The sequence below is a fragment of the Anas acuta genome, chromosome Z (genome assembly GCF_963932015.1).
Source record: "Anas acuta chromosome Z, bAnaAcu1.1, whole genome shotgun sequence".
Classification (NCBI taxonomy): domain Eukaryota; kingdom Metazoa; phylum Chordata; class Aves; order Anseriformes; family Anatidae; genus Anas; species Anas acuta.
Window position 1 is genome coordinate 18,778,844 of NC_089017.1, and position 14,977 is coordinate 18,793,820.

Consider the following 14,977-nt stretch of genomic DNA (forward strand, 5'->3'; position numbering starts at 1 on the left):
GAAAGTGTCACGTGCCATCACAGAAAGTAGAAAGATGTTTATTCCAGCAATACCACATTCAAGTGAGGTTACCCATGCCCAGAAAGAAAGAAGTTTAAAAAAAAAAAAGAAAAAAGTGTGATGAGGAAGATATAGGAATGCGGAGTGGCTTCTGTATGGGGAGGGTGATAGCCATCTGACTCCCTGGCTTGGAGAGGAGGAAACAGGGGTGATATGTTGGGCATCCATCATTGCCGAACTGTGGGAGCTGCCGGCCTGCCCCAGTGGGGATGTCTGAGTGCAGGTGGGTCATGTGCTGCACAGCGTGATGTGGAAATTTGGCAGGGTGGCTGTGTGAGGTTGCTGTCATGCCCAGACAAGACAGAGCCAGAGGGGGAAGAATGCGAGCCCTCTCTTTGAAAGGTCTCTGTGTGACGGGTGCCATGCAGAAGGAAGGGGAATTAGAAACATGCCACCTTGTCTGGATGAGGGCCGGGTGCTGGCAGGGAGTGCCTTGTGTTCCCCTCCCTGCCTCCCCACACGCTGGCACCATGCCTCTTGCTGGTGCTGCATGGTGTTTAGCATGGCGGATGGCATCTTGTGTTTGGGGTGGGAAAGGAAGGCCAGACCCCCTCCTTGCCTGCTGGCACAGGGGGCAGGAGGCTGGCTCAACTGGGACGTTCTGCCCTCCTTGTGCTCTGGCCTTTGCGATGCCAAGCGCTGTCCCGTGAAACAAGGGCAGGTCAGAATCCTGTCACGGTCTGGAGGCTTATCAGAAATGTATCAGAAGTAACACAGCCGCTGGAAAGCGGTCTGGAGCGCCCACGAGATAAGATTTATTGTGCTTCTTTCTTCCAGCTGGGCTGGAGTTGCTGTAAGAACGTTTTCTTTCTCTCCTTCCCTTTCGACATCTGACAACTCGACTTCTGCCTGGAGCCTGGAAGCCTAGAGGTTGGTAAAAAGTAATCAAGAAGTAATTACCCTTTCAGAAATAATTCAGTTCAGGTTTGGATACAATTTTGGATGAAGGCTTGAGGGCAATGGAGAATTTTTATTGTATTGTAGTCTTCTGGCTTCGCCTTTGGCAGCATAAGCTAGGCTGTGTTTTAGCTTGCTCATTAGGGCAGAATAAACTGGCTAAGAGGAGTGAATGTGAGCGTGTATTTGTAACAAAGTTACATTAAATTCAGTCTTCTTTAACTGTCCTCTCTCCTGTCTTTAAAGAGAGCAGTCTGAGTTTTCAAGTCCTTGCTACTTTCCATGAACCCTTCATTTTTAATGAAAACATTTCCCTCTTTGATTCTCAGGTTTCATCGAGCAGCTATTTTCTGTTGCGGAGATGGAGACCTGGGGTCAGTGGCAGTGCTTACCCAGCCAGACCGAGGCCTGGCTCGCACCACTGCCCTCTGGCTCCAACCACCAGCCTGCTTCTGTGGGACCATGTGTGGCAAGTGGGCTCCTCTGACGGCCCGTCCCAGCAGATAATAGTATAAAATGAAGCTTTGGAGCCGGAGTCCCTTCTGTAACAGCTCTGATACACGTAAAATGGCTGCCTAGCCTCCTCTGCTTGGGCCTTCCATGTCTCCGCTCCCTTCTGCAGCTCCAGGGGACTCTCCTGCTTGCACATACTGGGTAGGAGCTATGGGAGGGCCCTGTGACCCCACAGCACACCAATGTCCTCACCAGCTCCCAGGGCTGGTCTGAGCTGCAGGAGGCCAGGCTGGGCATGGAGCTCCGGGGAAACACGGTCCAGACAGTAGCTGTATTATAAGTTCAGTCCCTAGCTTGTCCCAGGGAATAAATTGTCCTTCACTCTGGGCTTGAGGGTAAACCCACAGCCGAGTCCTCAGCAAACCCAAAGAGCAGAGATAAAGCAAACCAGATGTGTGATTTCCTGAGTATCTGGCATGAACCTCGCATGCAGAGGGGCTGCCCCTGGAGGCAGCTATTGCTGTTATACCACGGTTGAAAACAACCACGTTCTCACCTCAATACATCCCAAATCCTGTTGCAGCAGACCATGCACCACGTAATGCAAGGAAGGCAAGACAAGAGCTGCCTTTCCTGCTGCAACCTGGCCCAGCTGGACAAGGCACTGTAAAAAGTGCCATGGGGTGCTGTAAATCTTTTGCAGCCAGTCTCCCACTTCCTTCAGGCCCAAGCTGTGCCATTCTGCAGTAGGACAGCTTGTGGCAGAAGTATGCTTGCTTCATGAAGATGTCAGCCACACAGCTAGTGGCTGGAGTGAACGAAGTGTCATGTCCATCCACCTTTGAAGTGGATGTGAGTTTTTTTTTCACAGACTCTTTTTACTTCTTGATTAGATCGTAAGCTTGGTGATCAGCCCTCCAGCCTGAGCCTGCACAGCTCCCAGGAGGACTTTGGTCCAGAACTGGTGAACTTCCTTTGAGGCACAGGGCAGTGTTTTCTCAGAGAGCCTCCCTCCATGTACAACAGCCACCCATATGTGAACCAGTCCCAGCACCACCCTTTTCTCCTCCTATGGCTTTGGAGCAGAGTAATCTGGCTGCGGACCAGCAAAGCAAGTAAGAATATGCTTAATTTTAAGCACGTGACTAACATTAGTGGAGCTGATGATAGGACTGCTCCTGGGGATGCTTAGATGGGGATTCATATCCTAACATCTGCCAGCGTGGGTGCATGGCGTGTTGTTTCTTCAGGGCTCTGGAACTATCCCGATCAGCCTGGTGCTTGCAGTCTGTGTGCATTGTAGGCTGGAGTGCTGTGCCAGAGGCTGGCCACAGGGTACCAACAGTAGCACTGCTCCCTAGCTCCCAGTGGCATATTCCCACCTGCCTCAGTGCAACTGGGAATGTCGTGGGCCCAGTATGTACATGATAAACATTTCCATACTTCTCTGCATTTCTCCTTCACCCTCCTTTTGTTCTACATAGCTTTGCTGGGGCCATGGGTCTGGCCTGGGCTTTCAGCTCCCTTACAGAACTAACAGCACCAAAATCAGTGGTGCTGTCCTGGCTTTACATCAGAAGAGAAGAAAATATCCCTTTCCCTGCAGCTTGCATGGCTGCCCATCGTCTCCCTGCTGCCTGGCTGGGCAAGCATGATGGGAAAAACTCTGGGTACCACCCAACTGCATGGTGCCACCTGCACCATAGCACCTTTTTGTTCCCCATTCCATGGGATGGACTGCAAAGGCCCTAACACTTCCAACTCCTTGTCATGGCTGAGTCCCCATTCCTTCTAGTGGAGCCTGGCCTCCAGGGCTCAGCTGGTAGCAACGATCTTGCAGATTCTGCCTTCCCGTTGTTTGCGTGCAGTCAGTTCACAGTGCTTTGCAATCTAGCATGCAATCATTTTAATGGCTAAACCCAGGCTGTTTGAGTTTCACACGCCAAGCAGCTTCAAGGCAAAAGAGCTGACGTGTTCCAATTCGTCTCTGCAAGCTTTAGCTTTCTTCCACGTGTTTCACCAGGCCTCGCCAGCAGCTAGCGGTGGGGACCTGGGTCCCACTGCTGCCTGCTTACATAGTTAGGCAGCTTGCAGCTTTTCCTCAGGCCAGACCCACGCTGAAAGCAAAGGATTAAATCCTCAGGGCTTGTTCTTGGAGATTTTAATTTTGCTTCCCTCATTCCTCTTTGGACAAAGATCCATTATACTGAAAGATATTTTTTCAGCTATAGTCAACAGGAGTTCAACCTGAATAAAGACCTTTGCTTTAAAGAGAAGCCAAAGATAATTAAATATGCTTTGCATTGAGTACAAACTCTTCATCGTATTGGGAAGTTTCCAGCTCTGCTAGTAATGGGATCCACAAAAGAGCAAAGATAGGCAGGTAGACAATTTTTAAAAAGAAGGCATAATTCCCTAGGCACTCCCCCAGTTATTTGAAGATACCATCTTGGGTCTGGTTGAAGTATCAACTAAACAGAGAAACACACCAGGGCTTACTTGTTTGATTTGGGTTTAACCCAGTGGTCCTGTATGTCATTCATCATGCAGTTCCAAATGGCCATTACCAAAATTCATGTGTGCATTTCATGAGCTTGCAGTTAATGAGATGTACATGCTGCTGCAGTGTGGTGCAAATCCACAATGATCCCACTTGTGAGCAAGTGTCCTGTGCTCCTTGTGCTCTGGTTGTTTGTAATACCCTCATTTCAGAGACTCAGAAATAGAGTTCTTACCTTTATTTTTTTTTATGCTAAAATTTCAACTTTTAATTTGGAATGAAGCAGACACATGGAGTTTTTCTTCAAGCTGTGTTTGTAGCCTCCCATTACAGTACTTACAGTGTGGACTTAAAGTAAAATAATTTATTGTGATATTATATTCCCCTCAGAGATGACATTTTGCTGCCCTCATTTCCTTGTCTTTCTGAAGCTGTTCTGACTATAGAACCTACCTCCTTATTGTGAACAGTGAGATTGATTCTTTATTAATAGTTGGTTTGCATTAACTACAGCCCAGTTAAAAAAAAAAAAAAAAAGTGATCATGAATAATTTTGCATATCTTGAAAGTTTCTTGTATTTCAGCATGACTGATCCACCACCTGAGACTTCTTATCAGAAGCAAGTGGTTTTTGACTGTCATCCATCACAGATACTTCTCTTTTTAATATATTCACTAGATGAGATGAATAAAAAGGCCAGGTAACTGATCAGAAAAACAAATATTATCTACATGGAACAGAAAACAAAACAAAACAAAACAAAAACTGTTCTTGATGAGTATTAGCAAGATAATCATCAATGAAAGAAGATATTTCACAGTAGCGAGCTTGGACATTCCATGAATCACTGAGTTTTAGCCTGGAAAATCTGAAAGAAGGCAGTTTTGATATCTATGATTTCAATCTTTAGCCACTGCTCTTTTCTTTGAGCTGTGATATAAACAACAGAACTCTCTGATGGCATATTATTGTATAGATGTTTAACAAAAGATGATATTTGGTCAGCCATCTGTAATATTTAGCCGAATGATGTTCAGTAGACATGCTTAAATAATATTAGCATCTATCAGAAAATGAAGCATCATGTAAAGATAGATTAGAAGTACTGCATATGGGAACAGAATAACCACACTTTGTAGGAAAATCCATTCAGTGCTTGCTTCAATCCCTGCCTTTTAAAGGTCCTCTAAGTTTAAAGCTAAGGGCTTGTTTGAATTACTTTTGAATATGAGCAAAATGGTGAATTCTGTAGAACAATTTATTTTGGACTTTAGCAGACCTCTTCTTACTACCTCCTCTCCAGAGACTAAGGAAAACCATAAAAACTCACTGGCTGGGTAATGCTGTTAGAGATTAGAAATTAGCCAGTGACTATAAGTGATCAGATTGCTGCTTGCCTGGTTTTAGCCCACCCTAGTTGTGAAGCTAAACTTGTTAGTTTAGACAATGGAAGTGGCTGAAACTCCAGGGTTTTGTCCCCTGTGAGTAGTGAAAAGCGAGCACCTGGGAAGGGGATGGCTTGCTTGGCAAACCACATAGCCCCAGTGGTCACATTGGGGGCTATTGGGGGATGCAGTAGGGCAAAACAGAAACCTGTGACCATGGGGAGAGTTCATCCATTGGATTTACTGGCAACAGTGTAAGCAGCCGGAGAGAGGAAGAGAAGGAATCCAGTACCTGGGAAGAGCAAAGGGGGATTGCAGAGGATTTTCTTGTTAGTTGTGAGTTTGCTCTGACATTAAAACAAAAACAAAACCTTCAGCCTGCCCTTTATACATCAAGAATTGGATGAGGAACATCTCAGAGACCAGACCAAACAGTCATTGACAGAAGCGTTTTCCCTGAGGGGCAAACCCCTGGGGCCTGCCATGGCTCACTCCAGAGCCGTGGCTTGGAGAGAACCAAGCACACCATTGCCTGTGGGGCTGTGGAAGACCTTCAGGCAGTTACTTAACGTGGGGCTCAGACCAGAGTAAGATATCAGACAGGAGAAAATGACCACAATTCACCTTACCTGTGACAGCCATTTCGTGTGTCTGAAATTCATCAGTGGTAGATGAGAGGTGAAACACAACTTGCTTGACTCTGATTCTTTTGATTGTTTTGCTAAACTAGTTTAAATTACCTCCCTTGTGCTGTGGGCTATAAGAGGGATGTATTGCTGGCTTTAACATTAACAAAGTGCTCAGACACATCTCTCTGACTTTTATATTAACCACTTAAGAAGAAAACCTAGGAGTGTAGTCAACTCTTAATGCTTCTAGATAGCATCTGATACTGATCATGATCAGGTACAAAATGCTAAACCATTTAGACCACTGTCTGATCTGGGTTTGTTAATTTTTGCTTTGCTTAAAACAAAGAATTCCAGATAAACCTTTTCTAAGTGTTTCCATATTATGGCAGTTGAATTGTTCATTGGAGGAAAAAAAAAAAAAAAAGATCCTTCTTTTTAGTATTCTTACCATTGCCCAGCAATGAGCAGTGGTGGATTGCTCCTTCATTGCTTACATTCATATGTCAAGCCAGGGCTGGACTTATGAATTCACATATGGCAAAGGCATCAGCCTATAGCAGCTGGAAGTAGGCATGCTAAAGCACAGTTTACTGAAGTGTCTTACAGCTTGCAAGTTTTCTAAATGAACATGCAAGCTCTTACTCTGTAAAGAACTCTCTGTGGGTGTATCCATGTGCTGTTGTACTTCAGCAGGAGTCTTTGCTTAGATCTATTTTGGAGGATTTTTTTTTTTTTTTTTTTTTCCAGAAATGCTGTCCTTGTAGTTTGCACAAGGTTCACATCTTGATGCAAAACTTCTCATGGTCCATCCCTTTTACAAGAGTCATTTGCCCAGGTCCTGCTGTCTCTAATGTCATGGTCACTCTTACTCACTAATATGCACTAAAACACATCATCAGGATGAACCATGCAAGAGGGAAGGAATTTGAACCTAGTTCATCTTGAACACAGCTAACAAAATCTGTGGACTGAAGCTAAATTCATCAGCTTCTTCCCTGTGTGACATCATATATAAATTGTTCTTCCAGCTGCACAATGACAAACATTTGACAAAATTATGTGCCTGAAAAAGACTTGGTGTGATTTTGCAAATGCATTTACTGGCAGGCTTTTTTCAACCTGCTTTAGCAGTAAATGAAAACAGAATAAATGTCTCTAGATTTGGGCCAATACTCACTGTTGGAATCTTCCTTTAGGTCATGAAGTGTTTGGTTATGACAGATATGTACAGCTTGAAAATATTCTTCATCTTCAAGCCATTTTGTGATACCTTTTCTGCACGTTGCCATTGCCTGCAAAGCCTAATGAGCCATAATTTTCTTGAACTGCAGCATGCTGCCTAAGGTCTGGTATTTCTATCTTTCTCTCTTTCCCTCATTTTGGCTCCTTCTTTGATGGTTTCACTTTAGTCAGATTAGTAAAAAAGATAAAGCTGCATTTCTACTAATAAGTCTCCTGGAGTCCCAGCCAATTGGCTGAAGGGCTGAGGATGTTGAAAATACATATCCAATTATGATCTGGCTGAGGTCCCCATTTGGCTAATGTATCAAATGTCAGTTCCAACTGAAAAAAGCACACCCTGTCACTAATGTTGTTTTATACATAGCACAAAGTGTACTCTTGAGAAACAGCCTCATCTTCTGATACACTGAAAAGCTTTGTCAAAAAGCAGGGAAGCATAATCTATCCAAAATGTAAACCTAGACATACAGGAAAAAATAAAATAAAAAAAAAATATGCAAGATTCTTCACCAAACTAAGCAATATAGAGACCAGTATATTAAAAAATATTATTACTTCCATGCCATGGAGTTTTCAAGATATGCAGCAGCATGCTCCCAAATATCACAGATTAGCATCAAAGTCAACATCTAGAACTGTTTTCTAATTGCAGAAAAACCACTAACGGCATACATGTGTTTTATGCAGCAGGGAACAAGGCAAGAGTTCAAGAATATAAAACTATGAACTTGGGGAACTGTGGTTAAGGTAAGGAAGCTGTCCAGGGACTATGTATTATTTTACTCCTCCACTCCCGAGCCTCTTTGTTCCAAGCTGGGCTGCTGCACTAAATGTTGAAGAATCAAAGTCTTGTTCTTTCCCTTAAGATGCTATAGCTGTTTCTTTTACTGTTGCTTTTCCCTCTTTCTACTGAAATATTTCTATAGTGCAGTGGAGTTTTGTGTAGAAGAGAATCAATATTATTGTTTAGTTTTCCAAGATGAAAGTATGCTGGAGAGAAAAGATCCTCCCCTTGATTTGTGGGTTGTACTGCCCGTGCTTAGTAAACGTTTATTTATTTTTTCATGCCTTGGAAAGGAGACAAGTGCTGTGGTTATAAAAGGTTCTCTTTCCTTTGGTTCCTGGCAAAAAAAAAAAAAATAAAAAAAATAAAACAACCATAAACTGAGGCAGAAGAAACAAGAATATGTGAATGTGTTCCAATATTTTAGTCCCAAATCAGTCAGCTATAAATAAATGCATTAAATCTTCGGAGAACTGGGTTCAGGAATCATTTGTATATCTCATAATCACAGTTTACTTTTGCAAACACTAGATCTCATGTACTTCTCTATTCAACATTTGCTAATACTTGAGAACACAAAATACTTGCATTTTCCCTTTATACCAAGATACCCTTAAAAAATATAGCATATTAAAAGAAGAGTGCCACCACTTTAAAAAGAAAAAGAAAAAGAAAAAAAAAAAAAAAGAAAGTTTTGGCCCTAGTAATACCTATGCATACATTCATTCAAAAGACAAAAATAATATTGATCTAGGCTGAGCAATGGCAATGTCTTCCTCACCCTCAAAAGCACATGCTAATCACTTAAATCCAAATAGTCTGTCACCCCCAAAATGGTATTTACGATGGGTGTCTAACATTTCTTGTAGACTTGAGTCTTGCATGGATTTCACAGAATCATAGAATGGCTTGGAAGGGACCTTAAAGATTACCCAATTCCAACCCCCTGCCATGGGCAGGGACACCTCCCACCAGACCAGGTTGTGAAAAGCCCCCCATCCAGTCTGGCCTTGAGCACCTCCAGGCATGGGGCATCCATGTGTACAAAAACAGCTGTGGATAATACACACCCCTTGAAACATCCTGGCTTATGAAAACCATGCTGTATCGACCCTCAGACAGATCATAGGAGGAAGACATCGGGCTGGCTAGTAAGAGGACCTGGGGAGAAGGAATGGGCTCTAAGCCCCCAGGCAGGACTCTGAGGGAGAGCAGGTACTGGGATTTTATCCTGTGCTGTATTCCAGGTGTGCACTTGCACTGCTGATGAATCCTGGGAGCTTTTTGCCATTCTGTTAGATATCCTGCAGATAATCTCAAGGGTGTATGCATGGAAATCCCAGAACCTGCTACCACCCTTTACCACTGAGCTGAAGGTGGCAAACCTCACACAGGAGGTGAAGCCTCCTAAGGGTATTTCAGATTCACCTCTACTAACATTCTCTGACCCCTGTTGCCATTTATTTTAAAAGCCATTGGTGATTATTTCAGTACGAGAGGTTAGGCCTGGCAAGCACAGTGTTCTGTCACTCTAGAATAGTTTGAGGAGAGCTTAGCTAGCTGATTATCATTTCAATTTGTCTTTCTAAAACTAGGCCACTAGGGCCTGGCAAATGGCCTGGAAAGTCCATATAGACAATGTGCTGTCAGCCCAGTTTTACAGATCTCATTTTGGTCTGGCAGGTTTCAAGCTGCCCAGGGAGAAGTTTGGCCAGTAGCTTGTTAGTGCAGAGGACATTTTCCAAGTGGGAATGAAGCCAAGTTGTTGTGAACTTTACTAATGGGGGACGGAGCACGGAGGCTGTAGGTTGGAGCTGCTTTTCCAAAGACTAAACCAAACTCCTGAGCACGCAAAATGGAAAATATTGCAGCAGATGGTATGAGATCTAGAAACAAGCTTTCAGTTAGGCTAGAGGTTTGCTGGTGACGCTTGCATGACTTTTCCACCCTTCTTTGCTCTAGTTTCTCAGAGATTTGGCCTTGCAGGGCCTCTGCAAGCCGTGAGTGGTTGGAGGGAACTTGGATAGTTGCTTAACATTTTGTCAGCTGGTGGCCGGCCCTGCTCAGCAGCAATGAGAACCAGCAGTGGTGGTGGTGGTGGAACCACCAGCTAGCAGTCATTGAATAAGGGCCTGACTCATGGACCTCCACAGCCATGTCCTTGGTGAGCAGCAGCCTGCCCCACAAGGTTGGGAGCCATCCCAAAGGAAGCTGGCCTGAAAGAGCCCTCAGCAGGACCTTGACTCGTCTCTGCACTTCTGCAGACAGGTATTTTCTTGTCCTCATGGTAATAGCACACTGTACTACTGAAATTTTCCAGTGCATTGCTGTAAACTTGCAAGGAATATATTTGTTTTTCTTTGAGAATTAAATGAAAAATGCATAGTCACTGAAGGAAGTGCCTGTGTCCCCATCTGATCACTGTGGCATAATTTAGTCTCCAAGACCAGAGCTGTACACCTCCATGCAGGAATTGTGTGAGAAATCCTGAGGTCTGAGGACTAAGAGATAGGCAGGAGCTATGCTTGAAAGCTGTCAGTGTATGTAACACATGAGCCTACACACACAGTGACTGAAATATCTCTGAAAAGAAAAAATAATTCAGCGCCGAGGTAGAGAAGAACAATCCATCCCTCCTCCCTTCCCTTCCCCCCCCCAGCTTCTCAGAGTCTAGGATGACACTGATTTGAAGTTTGAATTAATTCACAATCTGTCAATAAATTCTTGAGAACTGTGTTCTAGGGGAGCCCAGAAAAGGAATCTGAACTCTCAGTACTAAAAAGGGAAGAAAAGAAAAGCAGGTGTACAATTCTCATCTCTTGGGCTGCAAGTTAAATGTTGGGTACATCTTAGAGCCCATTAGGCCTGATATATATAACAAACAAACTAACCAAAGCATGGACCTTGAGAAAGATGTGAACTTCCCCATTCAGTTCCATAACTGCTCGTTATTACTGGTATGTTTTTGTGAGAGCTATTAATGACCTGTTGAATTAAGTTGCCCAATACTTCAAAGGTAGTATACTTAAAGACTTTTTGAAGAGGTTCTGACATTTTTGCTACTCTCAAAAGACCTTTGAAAGCCTATGGGTTGAAGAATTACCTTTTATTTGTTGCATGAAGTTCCTTCCAGGAGCTGCAAAAAACAAACAAACAAACAAAACTGCTATATTTCACTAATGCCCTTACTCTTACTGTGTTTTCTGGTGAACAAAAAAAAAAAAAAAAAAAAAAAGGAGAGAGAAAAAAAGATAGACATCTCTGAAAGCACTGAAAAATAAAAAGGAAGCAAAACAGTCAGCATATTTGGATCATGTCCTGTACTCTTATTTTATCCCTATGAATAAAATTGTTAATGACATAATTGGAAAATGCCAAGAGGGTTCAACTGGACCAACAATGGATATTACCAAAAGGCCTTTGAGATATTTGCACTGTATTTTAATGCTGAGATATAGTGAGTTATGAAAATCTCCAATAGCATTTTCTAGGAAATTATATATGTGATGTACAAATGATTATAGTTAGTTAAATAGTACTTCTGGAAAATTACTGTCTCCAGTTACATTCTCTAGGGTACTTTATAACTGAGAGTCCCAGAGTCCCTTCCTAAGGTCAAGATTGCTCACTGAGCCTCAGATAGGACTGTATTTGTGTTCTTCTGTAAGGTGTATAGAAGGCATTTCTCCATCCACTTAGTCAGTCAGGAGTGAAGGCTGAGCACACAAAGGAAGGTATCATGATGTTATGTTAATCAAGACAACGGCATGCCTGAAAATTAGTAGTGTCTGTGATTCTGTCTGGTGTTCCAGGGTATATTTAAGTTCTGTGTACTATTTTCACATGCAATTTTATACATTTGAAAGCTATAATTAAATTTAAAAATAATGAAAATCTTATTTGAATTCAAATTAGATAGAAACCATGCTTTTGCCCTAAGCCTTTTCTTCCTGCATTTTCCTGCTTGTGGTTTTTTTTGTGTTGTTGCTCTTGCTCTGTTTTAAAGAAAGAACAAAAAGACAGTGGAAAAACTCTACATCTGTGCTTTAATGGTAGTTCTTGGGTTTCAAAAGAATTTGGATGGGACAGTGATGGTGTTAGGACATTATGTCAGAGGCACAGTGAGAAAGTTTTTAACATTTTCCTGCTTTAAAGAATGTTTCCTTGGAGAACAAGGACCCTCCAGCTGGGCAGCTGCCTGGGAAGAGGGAGAAGGGGTCTCATCATGACTCTTCCCCACACTTGACCTTGGCAAGTCACCCAGAGCAGGAGAATGGCACTTAGCCAAAGCCATCTTGAAGATAGGTATCTCCGCTAAACTAGTTATTTAGGCCTCCCCTATCATTCAGGCAGACAGACAGGCATCTCCAGAGTACGATTCATCCTATTTTAGGATAGTTGTCCAAGAAAGGAGGAATGAATCATGCTCTGGAGGTACCTGTCTTTCTTCATTGACTGCAGAGAGAGCCTAGATGACTAGGTTTGATTAGATGCCTGATCTGGGGGGTAGGTGAAGTGAGGTGAGCTCAATCCCACCTTTAGCCTCTCCGCATCGTCATTCATTATTCTGTAAAACAGTCCTGAGCTCTTCCCACTGGGGCATGTCCAGCAGAAATGTCTGAAATGTCAGATGGGCCAGTCATGAGGGCCACACAAGCCTCTGAGAGGGCTCGTTTGGAAGACTTCTCTGGTACTTAAGATCAGGAATGCCATTTTTAATGAGGGAAAATGTCCCAGGTGGAAGGAGCTTTCCAAGTGCAACAACTATCCCAGGAAGAGGTGTCTACTGGAAACACATCTTGTGCATGTGGAGAGAAATGGCTTGGCCTTTGCACACAGCATCCATATTTCTGCCTGGCGGGTGACTGCTGCATTACAAGTGGAAAATATCTGAAGCAGCTTAACAAATGACTGCTAAGAGACCTTCTGAGGAGGTAAGAGACTGTATTCTGGAAATGGGAGGGGGGAGAAACAACTAACTGCTCCAAAACGTTCAGCCTGTGGTGGCCTGCAGGGAGAACTTTAACAAGGGGTTTCACAACCAGGATGAGAGGCAAAAGGAATACCATGCAGAAATGTTCATCATTAGTAACTGAGGAGGAGGTGAGATGCTTCCCTGTACAAGAGATTTAGCATTTCAATGAACTGCTGTCCTTTGAAGAACATTAAGCCTTCTGCTCAGCATGCCAGGCTCACAACTTCCTGTTCACATGAGAGTACTTGTGGCTAATGTGTGCTGAGTGCTGTGCTGCTCTCACAACTATGGATAACAGGAATATAAGAAGCTGAGAGGTGATACTGCACCTAGAAAAGGTACCTTTCTGTGTCAGGAGGGACCATGACCCAAGGGATGCTTCTGTCACAGTCACCCATTAGAAAATACACTTGTCAAGTGACCCCATCTGCCTGCACACTGCCATCATGCTGGACAGATGTAGTCACACTTTCACATACAGAACATAGGAGATATGAACTCACAGGGTGTCCCTGGTACAGCTGTGGACCTTGGGACCCCTTGTAATGAGCACATAAAAAGTGTAGTGGGAGCCAACCCCTCTTTCTTGTAATTGTGAGGTGGAAATTGCCTGAAGGGCAGAGCTGGCCAGCAAATAATTTGAAGATAGTTTTCCAGGTCTTTTGATTCCCAGTCCATGTTCTCATGGTGGAGAACAAATCACCTCTCCTTGACACAGACTCTTGTTATCACTCCAAACTATGGATCCCAGTCCTGGTGTAAAGTGCTCTGAAACAAAAAAGCTCTATAAAGTGTCAGTATGAGTTACTGCTTCCTTTGTTCAGGCTAAGACATGGATATTGCAAGGTGGTTTAACAACTTGCTAGTTCTGCTAACACTGTTCACCAGATTAGTGGGAATCATATTTAAAGCCTACAGTTGACATGCATAGTTCCCATTCAGTTCCAGTGCACATTGCAAGGCAGGGCCCATGCTAGCTGTAGCAGTTACATAGCAAAGGCTGCAATATTTCTGTCTGCCTTGCTTTTAAAAGACTGCAAGTCTCTACTGTTGGACTCCATTTGTAAAGTTTTACAAGGCACTGGGCACTTTTGTTGCAACAGACTCCATGCCAGCATGCAACTTGTTCATTTTATGTTCTGAACATAACATTGTCCACATGAGCTTCACAGTTGGCGGTCACCAGCAGCTGTTTTTCTTTACTCACCAGCTGGCATACTGAATGCACTCAGCTGTAATTCACTTTTTCATTCCCAGCCATGAATACTGATGCAGCTTTAGAAGCTGAGCTTGCATTCAGAGAGATAATTTCTACTAGACCTTGAGGGAGAAGGAGAAAAAAAAAACTTTTTTTTTTTCTTTTTTTTTTTTATAGGACTGGACCTTTACGAAGCTGCCTTTTGCAAAAATATGATGAAAACAATTTATATCTACTTTTATAGTATGTATGTATAGCTGTGCTTTAAGGGCTTCAAAATGATACACAAAGTTTTCATCCTGAGTGCAATTGTAATCAAAAGCCTATAGCATACATGTACATTTATTTGGAAAAGTTATACTAGAATAATTGTTACTGTGGCTGACAGATGATGCCAGCGTAGGTCAGTTTTTCCCATACATTTGCTCTCATTTTGTTCATTTTGTTTGTTTCTTTCTTTCTTTCTTTCTTTGGCCTTCTTCTCTTACCCCACCATTATTCTTAGGCCAACATGCAATGTTTCTCAGTGCTACCATTGCTCACACTTTTGCTTCCCTTTTACAACAATTTTTGGTACTCCCAACATGCGTCATGCTCCTGGAATATCTGTTCCAGCGGGAGTCTGAAGAAATTATGTTTCAAAAAATGTGTTTCAAACCACCAGGTGACCCAGATACTTCAAGTTTAAGCAAAACCTTTCAGGTCAAAGATGACCATTGCATATCTCTCTGGTGCATTTAGAATCTCTCCAACACAAAGGGTTTCTCTCTTCCAGATTGTGAGTTTCTGGCTTTGTCTTGCAAGCCTGTGGAGTTGGCATATGTGCACACTTTGCTTACTAGTGCCCCAT

The 14,977-nt window shown here is 43.1% G+C and overlaps 1 long non-coding RNA gene across 1 annotated transcript; it reads left to right on the plus strand.

Moving 5' to 3' along the window:
• The first annotated feature begins 8,931 nt into the window (after positions 1–8,931).
• LOC137848507 (uncharacterized) lies at positions 8,932–14,971 on the plus strand. The gene is made up of 4 exons (XR_011091397.1): positions 8,932–9,169; positions 9,917–10,222; positions 12,692–12,888; positions 14,305–14,971. It is a non-coding gene; the product is annotated as an uncharacterized lncRNA (long non-coding RNA).
• The last annotated feature ends 6 nt before the right edge of the window (positions 14,972–14,977 follow it).